At 55.9% G+C, this 23,797-nt stretch overlaps 1 long non-coding RNA gene across 1 annotated transcript; it reads right to left on the reverse strand.

The window, feature by feature from the left end:
• Nucleotides 1–449: 449 nt before the first annotated feature.
• Nucleotides 450–2,054, reverse strand: LOC135407945 (uncharacterized). Its single transcript, XR_010427090.1, has 3 exons — nucleotides 2,012–2,054; nucleotides 1,355–1,479; nucleotides 450–1,033 (listed from the first exon to the last, which is right to left on the reverse strand). It is a non-coding gene; the product is annotated as an uncharacterized LOC135407945 (long non-coding RNA).
• Between the last annotated feature and the right edge of the window lie 21,743 nt (nucleotides 2,055–23,797).

Raw genomic sequence — 23,797 nt, forward strand, 5'->3', positions numbered from 1 at the left:
ATTGGACCATCACTGCTCATTTCTTAATCCCAATCCCACACTTCTTTGGCACTTGGAGCACCACTTTTAGAACCCAATTACAGCCCATTAGAGAGCTCCATGTCTAGCAGGGACAGGGACCCCTGGGATACTCTCAGGAATGCCTGAATCCATTGCAGGGACCTTGCTTTGAGCTCCCCAGGGCCGGGCACCCCGAGGATCTCCCCGAATAATCCTTTCGGTGCGCGCTGGAGTCCTCGGGGTGCCCCAACCCGGGGGCACCAACAGCACTGTCCCTCCAGGGGGCCCAATTTGGTCCCAAGGCTTCAATGGACAGCCCAAAAGGCATTTCAAGAGCCCTTCTCCTTGGAACCCACCAAAGGGTATGGGCAGGAAGCCACAAGAAGGCCTCATTTCTAAAGGCAGGGGGATCTTGCCTGTGTCCCAGACTGGTCCGGGGATCTGAGGCCCTTCCCGAGAAAATCTCGGTGCCGGCGTGAAGGGCCAGAGATCCCTTGGAGCCACGGGAGAGCAGGCACAGAGTCCCTCCTGCAGGGCCAATTTTCCTGCCTCAACTCAGCTCTTCAAAGAAGCCTCTAAGTCTCAGTTGGAGAGGTTTAGAAGCCAGGCAATCTTTAATTCCTATGCTCTTAAACCATTCCAGCCCGCCAGGAGTCCTGGCAATCAGCTCCCAAAGGGCACACAGGTATCTCCACTGCAGCTGATATGGCAGCATTACAGGAGGATTCATTTTCCTTCCCTGCATTCCTGTTCCATATTCAGGACATTTTCCAACACTTATTACCATACACACCTACCCTTAGAAGGTTTCCAAGGGGCTTCACCAAGGGCCTTCCCAGGTCTGCTCTGTCTGGAGCCCTCAAAGTCCTCAGTGCCTGCCTTAGGAACCTCAACACAACTCACCTGCTTACACAGCAACTTGCTGCTGCTTGCCTGCTGCCTCACTTCCCTTCTTCCTTCTTTCTTCACCTCCCTTGGTTAGTCCCTTTCAATCCCTTGGCTCAACTCTCTGCAGTTTCCAGGTTACATCCCACTGCAAAAAGGATCAGCTCTTGTTACATCTCAACACTCAGAGAGCATTCCCACTTTTTTCTTGACACACAGCCATTAGGCCAGTGTCTCATGATTTAAAGCAGAGTTTGACTCCTCTGTGACAACAACAGCTACAGCCCTGAATCCTAACACAGGCTGAGACACAAACATGGATGGGAACTCTGAAGGATCCACTTTGTCCTGCTCACCAATCCAAAGGAGCTTTCCTAACTCAGGAATAATAGACCCCAGGTCCTTCTTCTGCAACTTCAGCTGCTATCAATGTGACCCACAAGACCTGGAAAGGCCCTTCCCACTTCACCTGCAGGGCTGGCAGTGCCACCACTGGACACGGACCCAGTGGCTGGGCAGGAACGGAGGGGCTGGGGCGTCCAATCCATCGGCCCAGGCGGCACCAGGAGTTCCTGGAGTTCCTGAGGGGAGAGCCTGAAGACAACAAAGGATTAGGAAAAGGATCATTTTTCCCTTTAATATGTATATCACCTGGAAGATGGGGAGTTTGACAAGGCCTACTGGTGCAACAAGGACACACTCAAGGCTATCTATTCAAAGGATCTACCAGCACTCAAAAGCTATCACTGTCCTTCTTGCAGGGGGAACTCAGGAAAATCTCTTTGCCAAGAGCCTCCTGGAGGATTTCCAGCTTTTGGGGCTCCCTTTTAACCATTTTTCCCATCACTGTAGTTGGGACTGTCACCTGCCCTACAAGGGGAACAGCCCACAAAGTTCACTTGCAGGGATGCCATTAACTCAAAGTCCCTTCTCAGGGGGGTCACTGCACACCTTGGCCTTTGTTTGCCCTCCCCACCAAAGATGCTTCCAACAGTTCTGAGACATCTGGCAGACCCAGAGCTCTCCTCAGGGAATGCTTCAGCTGCTTAAAGGCTGCCCTTGCACCATCTAGCCAAGGCAGCAAATGCTTACAGGCTGTTCTTAAAAGTTGATATAAAAGTCTTACCACACATCCAGAGAGAGCAATCCAGAGTCCAGCCAGTCCCACCATTCCCAGCAAGGTAATTCATGGGCTGTCTGGGGCTCAGGGAGGAGTCAGGGGCCTTCTTTTCTTCCTTCCTGCTTTCTAGATTTTCTCCTTCAAAAGAAACAGCCACCTTTTAAACCTAAGGTTGTTATTCAAGGTGGTTCTCTCAGGTCCTGCACTCATCATTCATCTTGGCCATTGATTCCTTGGCAGGTTCTGGCATTCACATCTACAAGCAAACCAGGATGAGCAAATTTAGCTGTTACTGCAACCAATCCAGTCTGGCATTCTGATTTTAAAGGATACTGGCTTTGCCTTACCAGGAGAGATCCCACATTAGGGGTAACACCTACAGGTTCTGCCCTCTTCCACTCTCCTGCAGTTCCACTGGCCCACACCACAGGAACAACTGCAGCTGCCACTTCAGTCGGGACCTTGCTGCTGACAGGAGTTATTCCCTGCACAACAAGAGCTGCTGCTTGGACACATTTAGTTCCAGGAATTACAGTTTCAACATCCCCAGCTTTCCATTTCATTTCTGCCTCAACTTTTCCACTCAATCTCTTCCTAGCAGAGGTTTGGGTGAGTTTGGCAAAGAGACAAACTGAGGAATTCCCCAATGTTTTCCCAGTTTAACCCCTGTCACACCAATCACCTTAACACTGCCAGTCCTTAATTCTCCCTCTACTGGGTTAAGGACTGAGGAAGTTGGACCTGTGTCTGACCAGGACAAGTGCAAACCAAATGCTGGGGACTGGAACACACACCTGGCACTCCTGCAGCTCTTACCATTACATTCCAGAGAAAACAGTCAATTGTACCATCACTGCTCATTTCTTCTGTGCCACAGCAACATCATTCCAGGCCTCTCACTGCCAACCCTATGCTTCTCCCAGCAGCTCCAGTGGCACCAGAACCTGCCCTGAAGGCACAAAGGGTCCTTTTGGGAGCACCACGACCCATCTGGACTGTAGCACTGGAATTCCATCTCCTGGACAAGCTGGGAGAAGCAGGGAAGACAACCAGGACCTTACAGGTCAACTGGGGGCACCTCTTCATCCAACAGCAGCTCCAAGAAAGGTACTGAGTCAACACCTCACCAAAGACACAGGAAAACAAGTGCCAACACATTGAAAATCACTTCAGTTTTCAATTGATAAAGCAACACTGAAGAAAAGCTTTTCAGACACTTGGGAAGAGTCCATCCCACTTTAACCAGTGTGTGGGACTCGTTCCCAGCCTCCTGAGGTTCATTTCCCACCTCACTCAGGGCTGCAGTACACCTGGTTCTACACACACTCAGGGAGCTGCTGCTCCTGCATTCCAGTCTCCTGGTTCTCCTTGCAACTCCTCCAGCTGTTTGCCCAGCTCTCCAGTGCCCATCCCTTTGCCCACTGCACTTGTTCACAGCCCCAGGGCTCCCAGGGCCACCCTGGGCTCTCCCCTGCCCTGACACTCAGGGCCCTTTCCCAGCCCCGACTCCATCCAGCACTGACCCAGCTGCTGCACCTGCAATTCTCCTGCTCCTGCCCTCCCTCTGCCTGCAAAACACCCCTGCCAGCTCCTGCACCCCACCTCTTACCTCCCAGCAAAGCAGAGCTGCATCCTCCTGGATCCTCCAGCTGGATGCTGCTGGCTCTGGGCAGCTCCCACCCTTTAGCAGGGGATGCCAAAGGCAGCTCTGGGGACTGGCCCGAGGGCAGGGACACCCACTCTGGCTCACACCAACACTCAGCCAGCTCAGGCCTGGGCTCTTCTGCCTGCAGGGCAACAAACAGCCAAGCAGGGACACTGGGACACTCCAAGGAAACAGGGACAACACACTCAGCAGCCTGGCACACCACAGCCCCCAGACCTGCCCAGGCTCCAGCTGCTGCACAGACCTGTGGCCACACAGGACCCAAACCCACCCCCAGCACAGACAACCCTGGGCAGGTCAAGCTGCTCATTCCCAAACACAACCAAACATCCATCCCACTGTCTGCCAGCCCCTGCTCCCAGCAATCCATCATCTTTACCATTTCCTTTCTTTATAGGCCCTTTCATTCATGTTCTACTATCAAACCATGATTAGGAAGTTTAGCTGTTACTAGAACCAATCCAGCTTGGCTTCCTAATTTTAAAGGATACTGGGTTTGCCTTACCAGGAGAGACTCTGCCTTAGGGGTAATTCTTACAGCTTCTGTCCTTGCCCATTTTCTTGGAATTCCACTGGCCCACACCACAGGAACAACTGCAGCTGCCACTTCAGTCAGGACCTTGCTGCTGACAGGAGTTATTATCCCTCTGTAAACACCAAACTGCTTCAATACAAACAATCCAGTGGACACTACAACTCCTTGGCACTTTCAGTGTAACCAGTGCAAGTCAGTTCCTAAGTTACACAAGCTTTTCTTCTCAAGTTGTAATTAATTAAGATATCAAAACAACAACAACTGTGAGATAAGAGATCCCCCCCAACGGTTCTACTTTTAGGGAAACAAAACCCCAAACCCCCATCCCCAGTACTACAATAGCTCAGCTCCCAGAAAGGCCCAGGGGCTGGGCTGGGCTTTTGGCTGCCCTGGAGCACAGGCAGGAACACGATGTCACCACCCCACAGCCACAGCTGAGAACCCAAAGAGCAGCCACACCAGCAGCTCCTGCCAGCCCTGCTGGGCTGGGCCTTGGGGAGGAAGGGCACTGACCTTTCTTCCTGCCTAGGAGCAAAGAGCCTCCTTGCTGAGCACTTCTCCTGCCAAGGGCATCAGCTCAGATGGGAAGTTCATCAAGGGCAACTTCTTGCACTGAGTAAGACTCCTCTTCCCTGGACAATCTCTTTCCAGCTGAACTCAGAAGTACACACAAAAGTTCAGGTGTTACCTAAAATTTCATACAAGAACCTCTGAGACTCAATGGATGAGTTTTAGAAGCCAGGCAATCTTTAATTCCTATGCTCTTAAATCATTCCAGCCCGCCAGGAGTCCTGGCAATCAGCTCCCAAAGGGCACACACAGCTATCTCCACTGCAGCTGATATGGCAGCATTACAGGAAGATTCATTTTCCTTCCCTGCATTCCTAATCCGTACTCACAAAAATTTCCAACACTCATTACCATACACACCTACCCTTAGAACCCAATTACAGCCCATTAGAGAGCTCCATGTCTAGCAGGGACAGGGACCCCTGGGATACTCTCAGCAATGCCTGAATCCATTGCAGGGACCTTGCTTTGAGCTCCCCAGGGCCGGGCACCCCGAGGATCTCCCCGAATAATCCTTTCGGTGCGCGCTGGAGTCCTCGGGGTGCCCCAACCCGGGGGGCACCAACAGCACTGTCCCTCCAGGGGGCCAATTTGGTCCTAAAATGCAGGGGGATCTTGCCTGTGTCCCAGACTGGTCCGGGGATCTGAGGCCCTTCCCGAGAAAATCTCGGTGCCGGCGTGAAGGGCCAGAGATCCCTTGGAGCCACGGGAGAGCAGGCACAGAGTCCCTCCTGGGGGGGGCAATTCTGCTGCCTGAACTCAGCTCTTCAAAGAAGCCTCTAAGACTCAGCTGGTGAGTTTTAGAAGCCAGGCATTCCTACCCACTTTGAGATATTTTAAGAGCTTACTGAGTGAAAAAACATCCAGGTTTTTCAGGGACATCTGACTTTTAACAGACAGCTCCTTTCAGTACAAAATTATTTTCATGGAATCATTTAATAGGGAGTGCCCAGGAACCCCTGACTGTGCTTTCCAGAACAGAAAATAAACAGAGGGAAGGAGCTTTGCACGAGTGTAACATACTCCAGAACACACCTGACTTTACTTTTACTCTGTATGTTCAAATGTAGCACAAGACAAAACCTCCAGCAGGAGAGCTGGCACATTACCCATGGTACCCTCAAAGCCCCTCTCATGAGGGCTGTAGGAAAACTGCAGTTGTGCGAGTCCCTTTTGCCTGCAGATGGCTGGGGATCCTCTCCATCCACCTCGTGCTCTCCCAACAGCAGAAAGGGGAACCTCAGGGACACGGTGGCACTCGACATCCTGCTGAGAGAGCAAGGAAACCTTTAGCATAAAGGGGAGCTGGAATCTAAAACTTCCTTTCCTGGGAAAGGAAGCTTGTGAAGCTTTGTGAAGCCTGCAACCAAGAGGGGGAAAATTTGCATCTCCTTTGGTGCAGGTGTCAACAGAGGCCAACAGAGCTTCCACCTTTTTCAGACAACCAGCCCCGCAGCCCTGCCACGGCTCTCCCAGGCGCACCCGGCAGGGAAAGGGCTTACCCAGCCCCCGCTGCCCAGCACAAGGCGCCCCTAAACGCCCCCCGGCTCCCCCGGTCCATAACCCAGCGGCCAAGGCGCTCTCCCCTCCGCAGCCCGGGCACCAGCGGGGCCGCGCCCTCAGCCCTCACACACAACCGACCGCACCCGCCCCGCCGGCCCTTTATACCGCGGGCCGCCAGCGCTGCCCAATCAGCGCTCGAGCGCCGCCGCCCAATCCCAGCCCGCCTGGCCCTGCGGCCCCGCCCCGCCCGCTCAGCTGAGGGAGATCGGGAACTGGGGACAGGAACCTGCTGCTGGGGGAGACAGCCTGGAGATGGAATTGCACACGGGCACCTGAAGCCCAGGCGATTTGCTTGCCTTGGCAAGGCCCTGCCACAGGAAATCTTGCTCCCAGTCACAGGAAATCTCTGTTTCCCTGCCCATCCCTGGAGACAGGTGGCCCCTAAAATGCCCGGCAATCAGGAAGCACAGGCTGGAGGAGCTGGCAGGACCCAGTGGCCGTGTGTGCTGTGTGACACCGTGTCCTGCAGCCCCACGGACCTGCACAGCAGGGACAGGTCCTGGCAGCGTTTCAGTGCCGAGGCCAAAGCTGGGGCTCAGGGACAGCTGGGGCACGTGGCAGCTCTGGGAATCTCTGCCATGGATGGCTGGGCATTCCAGGACTGCCTGCTGGGCAAAGGAGCTTCTCTGCAGACTGTGGAACCAACAGGTCTCATGGACTGTAAGAAGCCAGAACTGCTGCAGGACTGTAGAGGAATCTGGGTCAGAAGAGACAGTTCAAGGTCTCTAAGTCTGACCTCCTGCTCAGGCCACAGTCACCAATGGGATCGCACCGGGCTGCTCAGGGAGGGATCCAGTCATGTTTTGAAACATTCCACGGATGGGGATACCACAACCTCCCCAGGCAACCCGTTCCATGAGCGACTGTCCTGACAAAATACCTCCCCTCCTATGCGGTTGGCAGCAACAGCTGGGCTGGCAGGAGCAGAACCTCCCTGCTGGGCCATTCCCCAGCAGCCCAAGTGCCCTGCACAGGGCTTGGTGCGGAGGCCTGGGCGGCTCGTTCCTCCAGCTGGGCATTTTAGGAGCTGCCCTTGCCCCGTCACTGCCAAGTCCCTCCGGCAGTGGTGCAGCTCCTCAGCTGGAGTGCCTCTGAGGGACCCCCGGCCACGTTTCCCAGCAGCTGAAGGAAGGGAGGGTCACCCCCCAAGCTGGGCTGCCTTTCTCTCGCTGCCTTTTCCCCACCTTTACACTGCAGTGACAAGAGCTGCACTTTCCCAGGGAACGGGGCAGTGACAGGGCAGAGCAGCAGGCAGGAACCCCCTTCTTTTCTGCAGGCCAGTGACTAACTGTGTGTGAAGGGACAGCGACTCTGGTACCAACTCCACCTCCCAGTTCTTGTCACAGATCGATCTGAGGCACTTGTCAGGTCAATACCTGCTCTTTTCAGGAGCACCAGGCTTGTGGTCAGTGTCCTCATTGTAGCCCACGAATCCCTCTAGGTGTTAAATCAGCCTCTCTGTCCTGATTCTTCTCATGAAGAATTAGCATTTAATGAGATCTACAAATTATCCTGAGAGGGTCTATGTTACAAGCTCAGTTTGGCAGTGTTGCTATCCTGGAAAGTGTGGAACAGTGACTGTCAGTTTTCCTTATGCTGCTCTTAAACACCATCCCTACATTCCCAGGAGAACTCTGGAGGGAGAGACAGAATGTTTAAAACATGAAACCCTGGCATTGCAATTGTTATTTCTAAGGATGTGTTTCTATCTGATACAGTTGTTGGGGTGATTACTCTGGAGAGTGTTTTGTACCTCAGGCAGTAAATCTGATGTATCAGCCTCCTCGTGAGCAGGAACCAGCAGGTTCCCCAAAGGAATGTTATGTCAGACTCTGTCAAACACAGCACGGAGGTGAGCAGGAGTGGTGCTTGTGCACAGCTGAAGTGAAGCACCCTTGGATTCGAACTGCTCTGGGAGATCTTTGTTGAGATGGGTATTTCTGCACAGCTTCTTGTGCCATGTTGAATTTAGAGATGAGCTGATAAAGGCAGTGACACTGTTCTGTCATCACTGAGCTTTTGAGGATTTCAAACCCCTTACTCTTAAGTCCAGGGGCTCGTTCCCTGGGGTCCGTGCTCGGGGGTTTGTTCCCGGGGCTCGTTGCCGGGTCCCGCCCGTGCCCGCTGCGGGTCCTGGCCGGTGCCGCCTCTCCCCCCGAGGTGGGATTGGGGCTGGGAACCCCCAGGGAACGGGACACGGTCCCGCTCGGGCCGGGGGAGCCGGGGCTGTGCCTTGGCACGGGAGAGCGGTGACCCCGGTGGGCACGGCCGGGACTGCAGCCCCGGGGCGCGACCCAAAAGCGGGGGATGGACCCCAAAGCACGGCTGGGATGAGAGAGTGTGTCGTGGGTGGCCATAACCACTTGTCCCTCCCGCAGTCCTCGGCCCTGTCGGTCAAGTCCTGCAGTGCGGACTCGCCGTTCCCGGTAGCCGGAGAGGGCTCCCATCCCCGGGCAGCCCCAACGCCCCTAAATCCCGCAGCTCCTGCTCCCGATCCCGGCGTGCCGGGTCTCCTCGTCCCGCCCCTGCCGCAGGTATCTGTACGAGTACGCCAGCAGCTACAGCCAGGCGCCCTTGCCTGTGCTCCTGGGCTCCACCAGGACCTTCCTCTCCATGGTCTGCACCTGCTGCATCTCCCCTGCACCCACCGCCTGCTTCCTGAAGGAGGTGACACCCCTGGCACCAGTGGGCTCATCTCCGTGCTGCTCCTTGGCAATCCAGGCGAACCAATGACGCCTGCTTCCAAATTGCCAGCCACTCTCCCATACCACCACAGTGATCCTCAGATCTCAATTCAATCAGACAAGACTCGACACATAAGGAGCGAAAATGGACATGAACTCTCCCATAAATGCATAAAGCTACTTTATTTTCAGTATACATTTCATTTTGAAAAATATAAATGCTAAAGTATCTCATCATTTCATCTTTTGATTCCATAAAAGTCACAATAGAAAGCTTCATAAAACTGTAAAATACTATAATGTTATAAGGAATTTCATGGTTTATATTACTGGAAAAAAAAATCACTTTAATAATATTTGAAACGTTTTCTGCTTGGTCCTGCTGCATTGCTGGGTCTGGGGCCGAGAAGCTGAGTAGCCAAGATTTCGGGTAAATTCCACAGATGATGGTGTGGGATGCAGGATGATGCGGATCACATCCCGTCTCCTTCACAGCAGAGATTACTCATAAAAAATAAAACCCATAAAACCAACATAACCCTAAAACAGCCAGATGCTTTGGAGCAGAAGGTGTTAATGGAACCGATCCAGCCCTGTGCCACGTCCTGGAGATTGTGGTGTGGTGGGTTTGGTTTTTTGTAAAAATCACATTATATATGGTACAATACATTTTTTACAGAAAGCCTGGCATCTAGAAATAAGAGGTAGAACTTTTAGATACTTCTGTATCTAAAACCCACAGAGCAATGCTCCGTGTTGCCCAAGGCCTCTCTATGCCACCAAAAGGAAAGGGACTTGGGTCCCAGCTCTGAAACCCGAAGGATAATTTAAGGATTTATCACCTAGGGGTTTAGGTCCTACTCCCAGGAATTACCAGTCTGGCAGCAGCACTAATTTATTGCTCTGATTTGTATTTCTCCCCTCCCAACTCACAACAAAACAGTATAGGACACCCTTAGTATATTAAAAAGTCAGCCCAAAGGCAAAAAAGCCAAGGTCAGCTGTGATTCCTCACTTAAAAGAGGAAAATGTAAAGTGGGAATGACTGAAAATAAAGATTACAATCAGCATTTATGGATATTAACATGAGAAATTAAAACCAAGAGAAGAGCACAAAAGCAAATCATCTAAGAAGGGAAATAAGTTAATGACCAACTGATCCCTGCCTGGGCAGCTTAATGACACAAATAATTAATTACTCTGTTAAGTGCTGATTTTTTTTGCAACTGCTTGGCACCTAAGGAAACAAACAGTGACAGGACAGCGCTGCAAATCCAGAACACCAGACTCAGAGGAAAAAAATAAATCCCACCATCAGCAGGTTAACACCAAGGGGAGGGGAGGGGAGGGGAGGGGAGAAAAGCACTTAAGCTGGAGGCACCAGAAGGAACAACATTGATTTTGTAACCAGCAAAGGAAAAAAACCCAAAACAAAACAAAAAGCTCACAAAAGCAAAATCTGTCATAAAGCAGAGGCCTGGAAATTAAAAAAAGAGAGGAAAAAAAATAGAACAAGAAAAAGTACTTCTCAAGTAAAAGGAAAGATTAAAAAATAAAAAAAAATCACTCTAAATATATAGATATATATTTGTAGTGCAAGTCAGAGTCAAGCAGGCATGCAAGAGGTTAGTTCTACTCACTGTCAGCAGGTTTGCTATCACTTAGGAAAGGTTCCTGCTCCATGATGTCCATTGGTATTTTAATCCTTGGGACTTTTTCTGAGTAGGGGCAGTCAGACTGTGAAAGAAACGTGTAAAAGCTCTTAGAACATTCCCACTGCTCTCTCACACATTAAAATTATCATCTCCCACACATTAAAATTATCCTTCACATAGTTTCTGTAGGAACGGGGAAAAGAAAAGAAGGAAAAAGAGAAAAGCATTGTCCAGCTTAGTTTTAGTTGCCTGCTGGATTCCACTGGTTCCCCACTGCACCCCACTTCCCCTTGTCCTTCACACTCCAAAAGTAAAACAGACTGAAAGGATAATCTTGTGGAATTGTAAATTAACACAGATCTTCCCCTTTCCCACCCCACCAGCTTTTAAGACACCATCCCATTCTGCTTGGAGTCGGCTGCAGGAAATACAGACAGAAAACGGATCTGTGGGCAGACACAGCAGGGCACTGGCTGCTGGGAAAGCTCATCCAAACCCTTTATCCTACTGGCATTTCTGTAAAACCCCTTAGTTGTTCCCAGTTGCTCTATGAGGGCAGAGGTTCCGTATGCTGGGCTGGTTCAGCAACTCCTCTTTAATTGGGGTAAAGCCCAGCCTCAGTTACACCTCTAGTTCATCAATTCCAGGACCCTTGGAGGGATTCAGGATCCCTGGCCTGGCAGGACAAACAGCAACCAGGTCAGGAAGAGGCAAAGGGAAAAGCTGGGGGACCAGCAGGGCTTACACCCCACTGCCTTCTGTCACCCACCTGCTTCTGCTTAGCAGACGGGACTTGGAATTATTCTGCTTTTTTAAAAATAAAGGGAACTTCTCATAGCCAAGGAAAGGCTGATATTGCCTAACTTGGCAAAGGCAGGAAGGTGGGATTTGCAAGAAACATTGGGACAGCAGCCCTGTGCCCCAGGACAGAAAGCCTGTGAGCTTTGGCTTTCAGGTGCAGTGTGTGGCGCAGCCTGGGCACTCTGTGGGGAGTAAGTGGTCTGTTTCCTGGTATTCGAGCAAGCCACATCAGCTCATCTGCACCTAAGGACCTTGTGAGGTAACCAGGAGACGAGTCGACGTTCTTCCTCGGAGATTTTTACTTCATGGAGGAGCTCCTTTCAGTTCAGCGCAGGTGAACGGAGCTGCACTGCAAGCTCTAATCATCTCCTCATTGAATGCAGCTGAGGGCGTTTGTGGGGGATTTAAACTGCGGGGAGAAACTGCTCTGAGCTCAGCCCGGCTCAGCCCAGCTGCCTTGAGAGGCATAATCAGCTGAGCGGGGGGTGGAGTCCAGGTGGTTTCTGGGTGATAGAAATTGGAGCAGGCAAAGAGGAGTGTGCCATGTTAGTAAGGGAGGGCACTTGGAGCAGCAGGTCGTCCGGGCAGAGGGAGTAAAAGAGAAGAACCACTCTCCTTCCCAGCTGTCTTTGGTGGCCTATGAGGTAGGTCTGCGGCTAATGGTTTTTCTGGAATAGGACTGAGAGTTTAAGTGGAGCTCTTCATCAATAGACGGGGTGCAGTTCAATAATGGAAAGAAAAGCTTTGCCGTGTGTCTCTCAAGTTCAGCTAATGGCCCACTTTTGGTATAAGGTGGGCAGCCAGGGCTTTCTGTGCTGGCACCTTTTCCCTGCGAGGAATCCTCATTTGGGTCGGGTTTGGGGAGGTGTTACAATCTGCTAAAATATTGCAGAAAGAATTTTTATAGCCGAATGTTCCCTTGAGCAAAATTAAAACTCATACAAGTTAACTGTTGATGCTAAAACTGCTTTTATTAATTGCTAAGAGATGCAAAGAGAAAGAGGAAAAAATCAGAAAAGGTTAGAAAATGCTAAGATTACTTTTTAGAAGCACAGAAAAAGATTACCACCGAAAAACTCCCTATTCGTCCGAGCTGACTTGTGGAGTGTGGGGGGGGGAGAGGGAGAGAAAGAAGCAGCTTTCGCCTTTTTTTTTTTTCTCTGGCTCCGCCGCCGCTATTCGGTGATGTTATCTCTTTAGCTGCAGGGGGTCTGGAATGCAGCCGGGATGTGGCTTCTCCGCAGCTCACGCCGTCGCTCCCCCCGGCCCAGTCTCAGGCTTGTGCAGAGGTCTCGGTCCTGCCGTACCTCTCAGAAATGGGCTTAGGGTGGAAAACTCACCCAGAGTAGCACGGAGGGTCCCGGTGCAATTCCGGACGGCAGAGGTTCAGTCTCTGGTGACGGGCAGGCAGTTTTACGGCGGCGGAAGAAAAGAGAAGGTGAGGGCAAGGCGGAGAAAAGATTTTTCAGCTGGTATAGCCAAAATCTCTCGCTCACGCCTCTTTCCCTGGTTTCCCCAAATTTCTCTTCAGCTTTTATAGTGTTTAAGGAGGTAGCCTGTGGTGTTTTGGCACCTAGCCCTGTTAAGATGTTGGCAGAGATATGATAAGGTTGGACAATCCCAGGATCCTTTGAAAGGAAACCTCCCGTGGGAAGACTCTGGTGAGAAGTTCTGGTGAAAAACTGACACATGAGCTTTGGTAGGACGATTTTGACGGGCAGAAACACTGGCGAAACATCCTTTTTGGCATTTGAGTGTTATCTCTCTGTTACACGGGACAGGAGCCCTGTTTCCCGGGACAGAAAGCTTGTGAGGTTTGGCTTTCAGGTGCAGTGTGTGGCGCAGCCTGGGCACTCTGTGGGCAGGCAGGGCTTTCAGTGCGGGCACCTTTTCCCTGCGAGGAATCCTCATTTGGATTGGGGTTGGATCGGGTGGCCGGCAGTGGTGGGCGGGGCTGACCAGGGGCTGACCAAAGGGGGGACAGCAGCCCTGTATCCCGGGACAGAAAGCTTGTGAGGTTTGGCTTTCAGGTGCAGTAAGTGGCGCAACCTGGGGTGTCCGTGGGCAGGCAGGGCTTTCTGTGCTGGCACCTTTTCCCTGCGAGGAATCCTCATTTGGATCGGGTTTGGATCGGATGGCCGGCAGTGGTGGGCGGGTCTGACCAAAGGGGGGACAGCAGCCCTGTTTCCCGGGACAGAAAGCTTGTGAGGTTTGCCTTTCAGGTGCAGTGTGTGGCACAGCCTGGGGTGTCCGTGGGCAGGCAGGGCTTTCTGTGCTGGCACCTTTTCCCTGCGAGGAATCCTCATTTGGATCTGGTTTGAATCGGGTGGCCGGCAGTGGTGGGCGGGGCTGACCAAAGGGGGGACAGCAGCCCTGTTTCCCGCGACAGAAAGCTTGTGAGGTTTGGCTTTCAGGTGCAGTGTGTGGCACAGCCTGGGCACTCTGTGGGCAGGCAGGGCTTTCTGTGCTGGCACCTTTTCCCTGCGAGGAATCCTCATTTGGGTCGGGTTTGGATCGGGTGGCCGGCAATGGCGGGGCGGGGCTGACCAAAGGGGGGACAGCAGCCCTGTTTCCCGGGACAGAAAGCTTGTGAGGTTTGGCTTTCAGGTGCAGTGTGTGGCACAGCCTGGGCACTCCGTGGGCCGGCAGGGCTTTCTGTGCTGGCACCTTTTCCCTGCGAGGAATCCTCATTTGGATCGAGTTTTGGGGGGGCTGCTAAAATGGCGGGGCGGGGCTGACCAAAGGGGGGACAGCAGCCCTGTTTCCCGGGACAGAACGCTTGTGAGGTTTGGCTTTCAGGTGCAGTGTGTGGCGCAGCCTGGGCACACTGTGGGCAGGCAGGGCTTTCTGTGCTGGCACCTTTTCCCTGCGAGGAATCCTCATTTGGATCGAGTTTTGGGGGGGCTGCTAAAATGGCGGGGCGGGGCTGACCAAAGGGGGGACAGCAGCCCTGTTTCCCGGGACAGAAAGCTTGTGAGGTTTGGCTTTCAGGTGCAGTGTGTGGCACAGCCTGGGCACTCTGTGGGCAGGCAGGGCTTTCTGTGCTGGCACCTTTTCCCTGCGAGGAATCCTCATTTGGATCGGGTTTGGATCGGTTGGCCGCCAATGGCGGGGCGGGGCTGACCAAGGGGGGGGACAGCAGCCCTGTTTCCCGGGACAGAAAGCTTGTGAGGTTTGGCTTTCAGGTGCAGTGTGTGGTGCAGCCTGGGGTGTCCGTGGGCAGGCAGGGCTTTCTGTGCTGGCACCTTTTCCCTGCGAGGAATCCTCATTTGGATCGGGTTTGGATCGGGTGGCCGGCAATGGCGGGGCGGGGCTGACCAAAGGGGGGACAGCAGCCCTGTTTCCCGGGACAGAAAGCTTGTGAGGTTTGGCTTTCAGGTGCAGTGTGTGGCACAGCCTGGGCACTCTGTGGGCAGGCAGGGCTTTCTGTGCTGGCACCTTTTCCCTGCGAGGAATCCTCATTTGGATCGGGTTTTGGGGGGGCTGCTAAAATGGCGGGGCGGGGCTGACCAAAGGGGTGACAGCAGCCCTGTTTCCCGGGACAGAAAGCTTGTGAGGTTTGGCTTTCAGGTGCAGTGTGTGGCGCAGCCTGGGGTGTCCGTGGGCAGGCAGGGCTTTCTGTGCTGGCACCTTTTCCCTGCGAGGAATCCTCATTTGGATCGGGTTTGGATCGGGTGGCCGGCAATGGCGGGGCGGGGCTGACCAAGGTGGGGGACAGCAGCCCTGTTTCCCGGGACAGAAAGCTTGTGAGGTTTGGCTTTCAGGTGCAGTGTGTGGCACAGCCTGGGCACTCTGTGGGCAGGCAGGGCTTTCTGTGCTGGCACCTTTTCCCTGCGAGGAATCCTCATTTGGATCGGGTTTGGATCGGATGGCCGGCAGTGGTGGGCGGGGCTGACCAAAGGGGGGACAGCAGCCCTGTTTCCCGGGACAGAAAGCTTGTGAGGTTTGGCTTTCAGGTGCAGTGTGTGGCACAGCCTGGGCACTCTGTGGGCAGGCAGGGCTTTCTGTGCTGGCACCTTTTCCCTGCGAGGAATCCTCATTTGGATCGGGTTTGGATCGGGTGGCCGGCAATGGCGGGGCGGGGCTGACCAAAGGGGGGACAGCAGCCCTGTTTCCCGGGACAGAAAGCTTGTGAGGTTTGGCTTTCAGGTGCAGTGTGTGGCGCAGCCTGGGGTGTCCGTGGGCAGGCAGGGCTTTCTGTGCTGGCACCTTTTCCTTGCGAGGAATCCTCATTTGGATCGGGTTTGGATCGGATGGCCGGCAGTGGTGGGCGGGTCTGACCAAAGGGGGGACAGGAGCCCTGTTTCCCGGGACAGAAAGCTTGTGAGGTTTGGCTTTCAGGTGCAGTGTGTGGCGCAGCCTGGGGTGTCCGTGGGTAGGCAGGGCTTTCTGTGCTGGCACCTTTTCCCTGCGAGGAATCCTCATTTGGATCGGGTTTTGGGGGGGCTGCTGAAATGGCGGGGCGGGGCTGACCAAAGGGGGGACAGCAGCCCTGTTTCCCGGGACAGAAAGCTTGTGAGGTCTGGCTTTCAGGTGCAGTGTGTGGCGCAGCCTGGGGTGTCCGTGGGCAGGCAGGGCTTTCTGTGCTGGCACCTTTTCCTTGCGAGGAATCCTCATTTGGATCGGGTTTGGATCGGATGGCCGGCAATGGCGGGGCGGGGCTGACCAAGGTGGGGGACAGCAGCCCTGTTTCCCGGGACAGAAAGCTTGTGAGGTTTGGCTTTCAGGTGCAGTGTGTGGCACAGCCTGGGCACTCTGTGGGCAGGCAGGGCTTTCTGTGCTGGCACCTTTTCCCTGCGAGGAATCCTCATTTGGATCGGGTTTGGATCGGATGGCCGGCAGTGGTGGGCGGGGCTGACCAAAGGGGGGACAGCAGCCCTGTTTCCCGGGACAGAAAGCTTGTGAGGTTTGGCTTTCAGGTGCAGTGTGTGGCACAGCCTGGGCACTCTGTGGGCAGGCAGGGCTTTCCGTGCTGGCACCTTTTCCCTGCGAGGAAACCTCATTTGGATCGGGTTTGGATCGGGTGGCCGGCAATGGCGGGGCGGGGCTGACCAAAGGGGGGACAGCAGCCCTGTTTCCCGGGACAGAAAGCTTGTGAGGTTTGGCTTTCAGGTGCAGTGTGTGGCGCAGCCTGGGGTGTCCGTGGGCAGGCAGGGCTTTCTGTGCTGGCACCTTTTCCTTGCGAGGAATCCTCATTTGGATCGGGTTTGGATCGGATGGCCGGCAGTGGTGGGCGGGTCTGACCAAAGGGGGGACAGGAGCCCTGTTTCCCGGGACAGAAAGCTTGTGAGGTTTGGCTTTCAGGTGCAGTGTGTGGCGCAGCCTGGGGTGTCCGTGGGCAGGCAGGGCTTTCTGTGCTGGCACCTTTTCCCTGCGAGGAATCCTCATTTGGATCGGGTTTGGATCGGGTGGCCGGCAATGGCGGGGCGGGGCTGACCAAAGGGGGGACAGCAGCCCTTTTTCCCGGGACAGAAAGCTTGTGAGGTTTGGCTTTAAGGTGCAGTGTGTGGCACAGCCTGGGCACTCTGTGGGCAGGCAGGGCTTTCTGTGCTGGCACCTTTTCCCTGCGAGGAATCCTCATTTGGATCGGGTTTGGATCGGATGGCCGGCAGTGGTGGGCGGGGCTGACCAAAGGGGGGACAGCAGCCCTGTTTCCCGGGACAGAAAGCTTGTGAGGTTTGGCTTTCAGGTGCAGTGTGTGGCACAGCCTGGGCACTCTGTGGGCAGGCAGGGCTTTCTGTGCTGGCACCTTTTCCCTGCGAGGAATCCTCATTTGGATCGGGTTTGGATCGGGTGGCCGGCAATGGCGGGGCGGCGCTGACCAAAGGGGGGACAGCAGCCCTGTTTCCCGGGACAGGAAGCTTGTGAGGTTTGGCTTTCAGGTGCAGTGTGTGGCACAGCCTGGGCACTCTGTGGGCAGGCAGGGCTTTCTGTGCTGGCACCTTTTCCCTGCGAGGAATCCTCATTTGGATCGGGTTTGGATCGGGTGGCCGGCAATGGCGGGGCGGGGCTGACCAAAGGGGGGACAGCAGCCCTGTTTCCCGGGACAGAAAGCTTGTGAGGTTTGGCTTTCAGGTGCAGTGTGTGGCACAGCCTGGGCACTCTGTGGGCAGGCAGGGCTTTCTGTGCTGGCACCTTTTCCCTGCGAGGAATCCTCATTTGGGTCGGGTTTGGATCGGGTGGCCGGCAATGGCGGGGCGGGGCTGACCAAAGGGGGGACAGCAGCCCTGTTTCCCGGGACAGAAAGCTTGTGAGGTTTGGCTTTCAGGTGCAGTGTGTGGCGCAGCCTGGGGTGTCCGTGGGCAGGCAGGGCTTTCTGTGCTGGCACCTTTTCCCTGCGAGGAATCCTCATTTGGATCGGGTTTGGATCGGATGGCCGGCAGTGGTGGGCGGGGCTGACCAAAGGGGGGACAGCAGCCCTGTTTCCCGGGACAGAAAGCTTGTGAGGTTTGGCTTTCAGGTGCAGTGTGTGGCGCAGCCTGGGCACTCTGTGGGCAGGCAGGGCTTTCTGTGCTGGCACCTTTTCCCTGCGAGGAATCCTCATTTGGATCGGGTTTTGGGGGGGCTGCTAAAATGGCGGGGCGGGGCTGACCAAAGGGGGGACAGCAGCCCTGTTTGCCGGGACAGAAAGCTTGTGAGATTTGGCTTTCAGGTGCAGTGTGTGGCGCAGCCTGGGGTGTCCGTGGGCAGGCAGGGCTTTCTGTGCTGGCACCTTTTCCTTGCGAGGAATCCTCATTTGGATCGGGTTTGGATCGGGTGGCCCGCAATGGCGGGGCGGGGGTGACCAAGGGGGGGACAGCAGCCCTGTTTCCCGGGACAGAAAGCCTGTGAGGTTTGGCTTTCAGGTGCAGTGTGTGGCGCAGCCTGTGGTGTCCGTGGGCAGACAGGGCTTTCTGTGCTGGCACCTTTTCCCTGCGAGGAATCCTCATTTGGATCGGGTTTTGGGGGGGCTGCTAAAATGGCGGGGCGGGGCTGACCAAAGGGGGGACAGCAGCCCTGTTTCCCGGGACAGAAAGCTTGTGAGGTTTGGCTTTCAGGTGCAGTGTGTGGCGCAGCCTGGGGTGTCCGTGGGCAGGCAGGGCTTTCTGTGCTGGCACCTTTTCCTTGCGATGAATCCTCATTTGGATCGGGTTTGGATCGGATGGCCGGCAGTGGTGGGCGGGGCTGACCAAGGTGGGGGACAGCAGCCCTGTTTCCCGGGACAGAAAGCTTGTGAGGTTTGGCTTTCAGGTGCAGTGTGTGGCACAGCCTGGGCACTCTGTGGGCAGGCAGGGCTTTCTGTGCTGGCACCTTTTCCCTGCGAGGAATACTCATTTGGATCGGGTTTTGGGGGGGCTGCTAAAATGGCGGGGCGGGGCTGACCAAAGGGGGGACAGCAGCCCTGTTTCCCGGGACAGAAAGCTTGTGAGGTTTGGCTTTCAGGTGCAGTGTGTGGCACAGCCTGGGCACTCTGTGGGCAGGCAGGGCTTTCTGTGCTGGCACCTTTTCCCTGCGAGGAATCCTCATTTGGATCGAGTTTTGGGGGGGCTGCTAAAATGGCGGGGCGGGGCTGACCAAAGGGGGGACAGCAGCCCTGTTTGCCGGGACAGAAAGCTTGTGAGGTTTGGCTTTCAGGTGCAGTGTGTGGCGCAGCCTGGGGTGTCCGTGGGCAGGCAGGGCTTTCTGTGCTGGCACCTTTTCCTTGCGAGGAATCCTCATTTGGATCGGGTTTGGATCGGGTGGCCGGCAGTGGTGGGCGGGGCTGACCAAAGGGGGGACAGCAGCCCTGTTTCCCGGGACAGAAAGCTTGTGAGGTTTGGCTTTCAGGTGCAGTGTGTGGCGCAGCCTGGGCACTCTGTGGGCAGGCAGGGCTTTCTGTGCTGGCACCTTTTCCCTGCGAGGAATCCTCATTTGGATCGGGTTTGGATCGGGTGGCCGGCAATGTTGGGGCGGGGGTGACCAAGGGCGGGACAGCAGCCCTGTTTCCCGGGACAGAAAGCCTGTGAGGTTTGGCTTTCAGGTGCAGTGTGTGGCGCAGCCTGTGGTGTCCGTGGGCAGACAGGGCTTTCTGTGCTGGCACCTTTTCCTTGCGAGGAATCCTCATTTGGATCGGGTTTTGGGGGGACTGCTAAAATGGCGTGGCGGGTCTGACCAAAGGGGGGACAGCAGCCCTGTTTCCCGGGACAGAAAGCTTGTGAGGTTTGGCTTTCAGGTGCAGTGTGTGGCACAGCCTGGGCACTCTGTGGGCAGGCAGGGCTTTCTGTGCTGGCACCTTTTCCCTGCGAGGAATCCTCATTTGGGTCGGGTTTGGATCGGGTGGCCGGCAATGGCGGGGCGGGGGTGACCAAAGGGGGGACAGCAGCCCTGTTTACCGGGACAGAAAGCTTGTGAGGTTTGGCTTTCAGGTGCAGTGTGTGACGCAGCCTTGGCACACTGTGGGCAGGCAGGGCTTTCTGTGCTGGCACCTTTTCCCTGCGAGGAATCCTCATTTGGATCGGGTTTTGGGGGGGCTGCTAAAATGGCGGGGCGGGGCTGACCAAAGGGGGGACAGCAGCCCTGTTTCCCGGGACAGAAAGCTTGTGAGGTTTGGCTTTCAGGTACATTGTGTGGCTCAGCCTGGGCACTCTGTGGGCAGGCAGGGCTGTCTGTGCTGGCACCTTTTCCCTGCGAGGAATCCTCGTTTGGATCGGGTGGCCCGCAATGGCGGGGTGGGGCTGACCAAGGGGGGGGACAGCAGCCCTGTTTCCCGGGACAGAAAGCTTGTGAGGTTTGGCTTTCAGGTGCAGTGTGTGGCACAGCCTGGGCACTCTGTGGGCAGGCAGGGCTTTCTGTGCTGGCACCTTTTCCCTGCGAGGAATCCTCATTTGGATCGGGTTTGGATCGGGTGGCCGGCAATGGCGGGGCGGGGCTGGCCAAAGGGGGGACAGCAGCCCTGTTTCCCGGGACAGAAAGCTTGTGAGGTTTGGCTTTCAGGTGCAGTGTGTGGCGCAGCCTGGGGTGTCCGTGGGCAGGCAGGGCTTTCTGTGCTGGCACCTTTTCCCTGCGAGGAATCCTCATTTGGATCGGGTTTTGGGGGGGCTGCTAAAATGGCGGGGCGGGGCTGACCAAAGGGGGGACAGCAGCCCTGTTTGCCGGGACAGAAAGCTTGTGAGGTTTGGCTTTCAGGTGCAGTGTGTGGCGCAGCCTGGGGTGTCCGTGGGCAGGCAGGGCTTTCTGTGCTGGCACCTTTTCCCTGCGAGGAATCCTCATTTGGATCGGGTTTTGGGGGGGCTGCTAAAATGGCGGGGCGGGGCTGACCAAAGGGGGGACAGCAGCCCTGTTTCCCGGGACAGAAAGCTTGTGAGGTTTGGCTTTCAGGTGCGTTGTGTGGCTCAGCCTGGGCACTCTGTGGGCAGGCAGGGCTTTCTGTGCTGGCACCTTTTCCCTGCGAGGAATCCTCATTCGGATCAGGTTTGGATCGGATGGCCGGCAGTGGTGGGCGGGGCTGACCAAAGCGGGGACAGCAGCCCTGTTTCCCGGGACAGAAAGCTTGTGAGGTTTGGCTTTCAGGTGCAGTGTGTGGCACAGACTGGGCACTCTGTGGGCAGGCAGGGCTTTCTGTGCTGGCACCTTTTCCCTGCGAGGAATCCTCATTTGGATCGGGTTTTGGGGGGGCTACTAAAATGGTGGGGCGGGGCTGACCAACGGGGGAGGCAGCAGCCCTGTTTCCCGGGACAGAAAGCTTGTGAGGTTTGGCTTTCAGGTGCAGTGTGTGGCGCAGCCTGGGCACACTGTGGGCAGGCAGGGCTTTCTGTGCTGGCACCTTTTCCCTGCGAGGAATCCTCATTTGGATCGGGTTTTGGGGGGGCTGCTAAAATGGCGGGGCGGGGGTGACCAAAGGGGGGACAGCAGCCCTGTTTGCCGGGACAGAAAGCTTGTGAGGTTTGGCTTTCAGGTGCAGTGTGTGGCGCAGCCTGGGGTGTCCGTGGGCAGGCAGGGCTTTCTGTGCTGGCACCTTTTCCCTGCGAGGAATCCTCATTTGGATCGAGTTTTGGGGGGGCTGCTAAAATGGCGGGGCGGGGCTGATCAAAGGGGGGACAGCAGCCCTGTTTCCCGGGACAGAAAGCTTGTGAGGTTTGGCTTTCAGGTGCAGTGTGTGGCGCAGCCTGGGGTGTCCGTGGGCAGGCAGGGCTTTCTGTGCTGGCACCTTTTCCTTGCGAGGAATCCTCATTTGGGTCGGGTTTGGATCGGGTGGCCCGCAATGGCGGCGCGGGGGTGACCAAGGGGGGGACAGCAGCCCTGTTTCCCGGGACAGAAAGCTTGTGAGGTTTGGCTTTCAGGTGCAGTGTGTGGCGCAGCCTGGGGTGTCCGTGGGCAGGCAGGGCTCTCTGTGCTGGCACCTTTTCCCTGCGAGGAATCCTCATTTGGATCGGGTTTTGGGGGGGCTGCTCAAATGGCGGGGCGGGGGTGACCAAAGGGGGGACAGCAGCCCTGTTTCCCGGGACAGAAAGCTTGTGAGGTTTGGCTTTCAGGTGCAGTGTGTGGCGCAGCCTGGGGTGTCCGTGGGCAGGCAGGGCTTTCTGTGCTGGCACCTTTTCCCTGCGAGGAATCCTCATTTGGATCGGGTTTGGATCGGGTGGCCGGCAGTGGTGGGCGGGGCTGACCAAAGGGGGGACAGCAGCCCTGTTTCCCGGGACAGAAAGCTTGTGAGGTTTGGCTTTCAGGTGCAGTGTGTGGCGCAGCCTGGGGTGTCCGTGGGCAGGCAGGGCTTTCTGTGCTGGCACCTTTTCCCTGCGAGGAATCCTCATTTGGATCGGGTTTGGATCGGGTGGCCGGCAATGGTGGGGCGGGGCTGACCAAAGGGGGGACAGCAGCCCTGTTTCCCGGGACAGAAAGCTTGTGAGGTTTGGCTTTCAGGTGCAGTGTGTGGCGCAGCCTGGGGTGTCCGTGGGCAGGCAGGGCTTTCTGTGCTGGCACCTTTTCCCTGCGAGGAATCCTCATTTGGATCGGGTTTTGGGGGGGCTGCTAAAATGGCGGGGCGGGGCTGACCAAAGGGGGGACAGCAGCCCTGTTTCCCGGGACAGAAAGCTTGTGAGGTTTGGCTTTCAGGTGCAGTGTGTGGCACAGCCTGGGCACTCTGTGGGCAGGCAGGGCTTTCTCTGCTGCCATCTTTTCCCTGCGAGGAATCCTCATTTGGATCGGGTTTGGATCGGGTGGCCGGCAGTGGTGGGCGGGGCTGACCAAGGTGGGCGACAGCAGCCCTGTTTCCCGGGACAGAAAGCTTGTGAGGTTTGGCTTTCAGGTGCAGTGTGTGGCACAGCCTGGGCACTCTGTGGGCAGGCAGGGCTTTCTGTGCTGGCACCTTTTCCCTGCGAGGAATCCTCATTTGGATCTGGTTTGGATCGGGTGGCTGGCAGTGGTGGGCGGGGCTGACCAAAGGGGGGACAGCAGCCCTGTTTCCCGGGACAGAAAGCTTGTGAGGTTTGGCTTTCAGGTGCAGTGTGTGGCGCAGCCTGGGGTGTCCGTGGGCAGGCAGGGCTTTCTGTGCTGGCACCTTTTCCCTGCGAGGAATCCTCATTTGGATCTGGTTTGGATCGGGTGGCCGGCAGTGGTGGGCGGGGGTGACCAAAGGGGGGACAGCAGCCCTGTTTCCCGGGACAGAAAGCTTGTGAGGTTTGGCTTTCAGGTGCAGTGTGTGGCGCAGCCTGGGCACTCTGTGGGCAGGCAGGGCTTTCTGTGCTGGCACCTTTTCCCAGCGAGGAAACCTCATTTGGATCGGGTTTTGGGGGGCTGCTGAAATGACGGGGCGGGGTTGACCAAAGGGGGGACAGCAGCCCTGTTTCCCGGGACAGAAAGCTTGTGAGGTTTGGCTTTCAGGTGCAGTGTGTGGCACAGCCTGGGCACTCTGTGGGCAGGCAGGGCTTTCCGTGCTGGCACCTTTTCCCTGCGAGGAATCCTCATTTGGATCGGGTTTTGGGGGGGCTGCTAAAATGGCGGGGCAGGGCTGACCAAAGGAGGGACAGCAGCCCTGTTTCCCGGGACAGAAAGCTTGTGAGGTTTGGCTTTCAGGTGCAGTGTGTGGCACAGCCTGGGCAGTCTGTGGGCAGGCAGGGCTTTCTGTGCTGGCACCTTTTCCCTGCGAGGAATCCTCATTTGGATCGGGTTTGGATCGGGTGGCCGGCAGTGGTGGGCGGGGCTGACCAAAGGGGGGACAGCAGCCCTGTTTCCCGGGACAGAAAGCTTGTGAGGTTTGGCTTTCAGGTGCAGTGTGTGGCGCAGCCTGGGGTGTCCGTGGGCAGGCAGGGCTTTCTGGGCTGGCACCTTTTCCCTGCGAGGAATCCTCATTTGGATCGGGTTTTG

This window comes from Pseudopipra pipra, unplaced genomic scaffold (assembly GCF_036250125.1).
Source record: "Pseudopipra pipra isolate bDixPip1 unplaced genomic scaffold, bDixPip1.hap1 HAP1_SCAFFOLD_101, whole genome shotgun sequence".
NCBI lineage: Eukaryota > Metazoa > Chordata > Aves > Passeriformes > Pipridae > Pseudopipra > Pseudopipra pipra.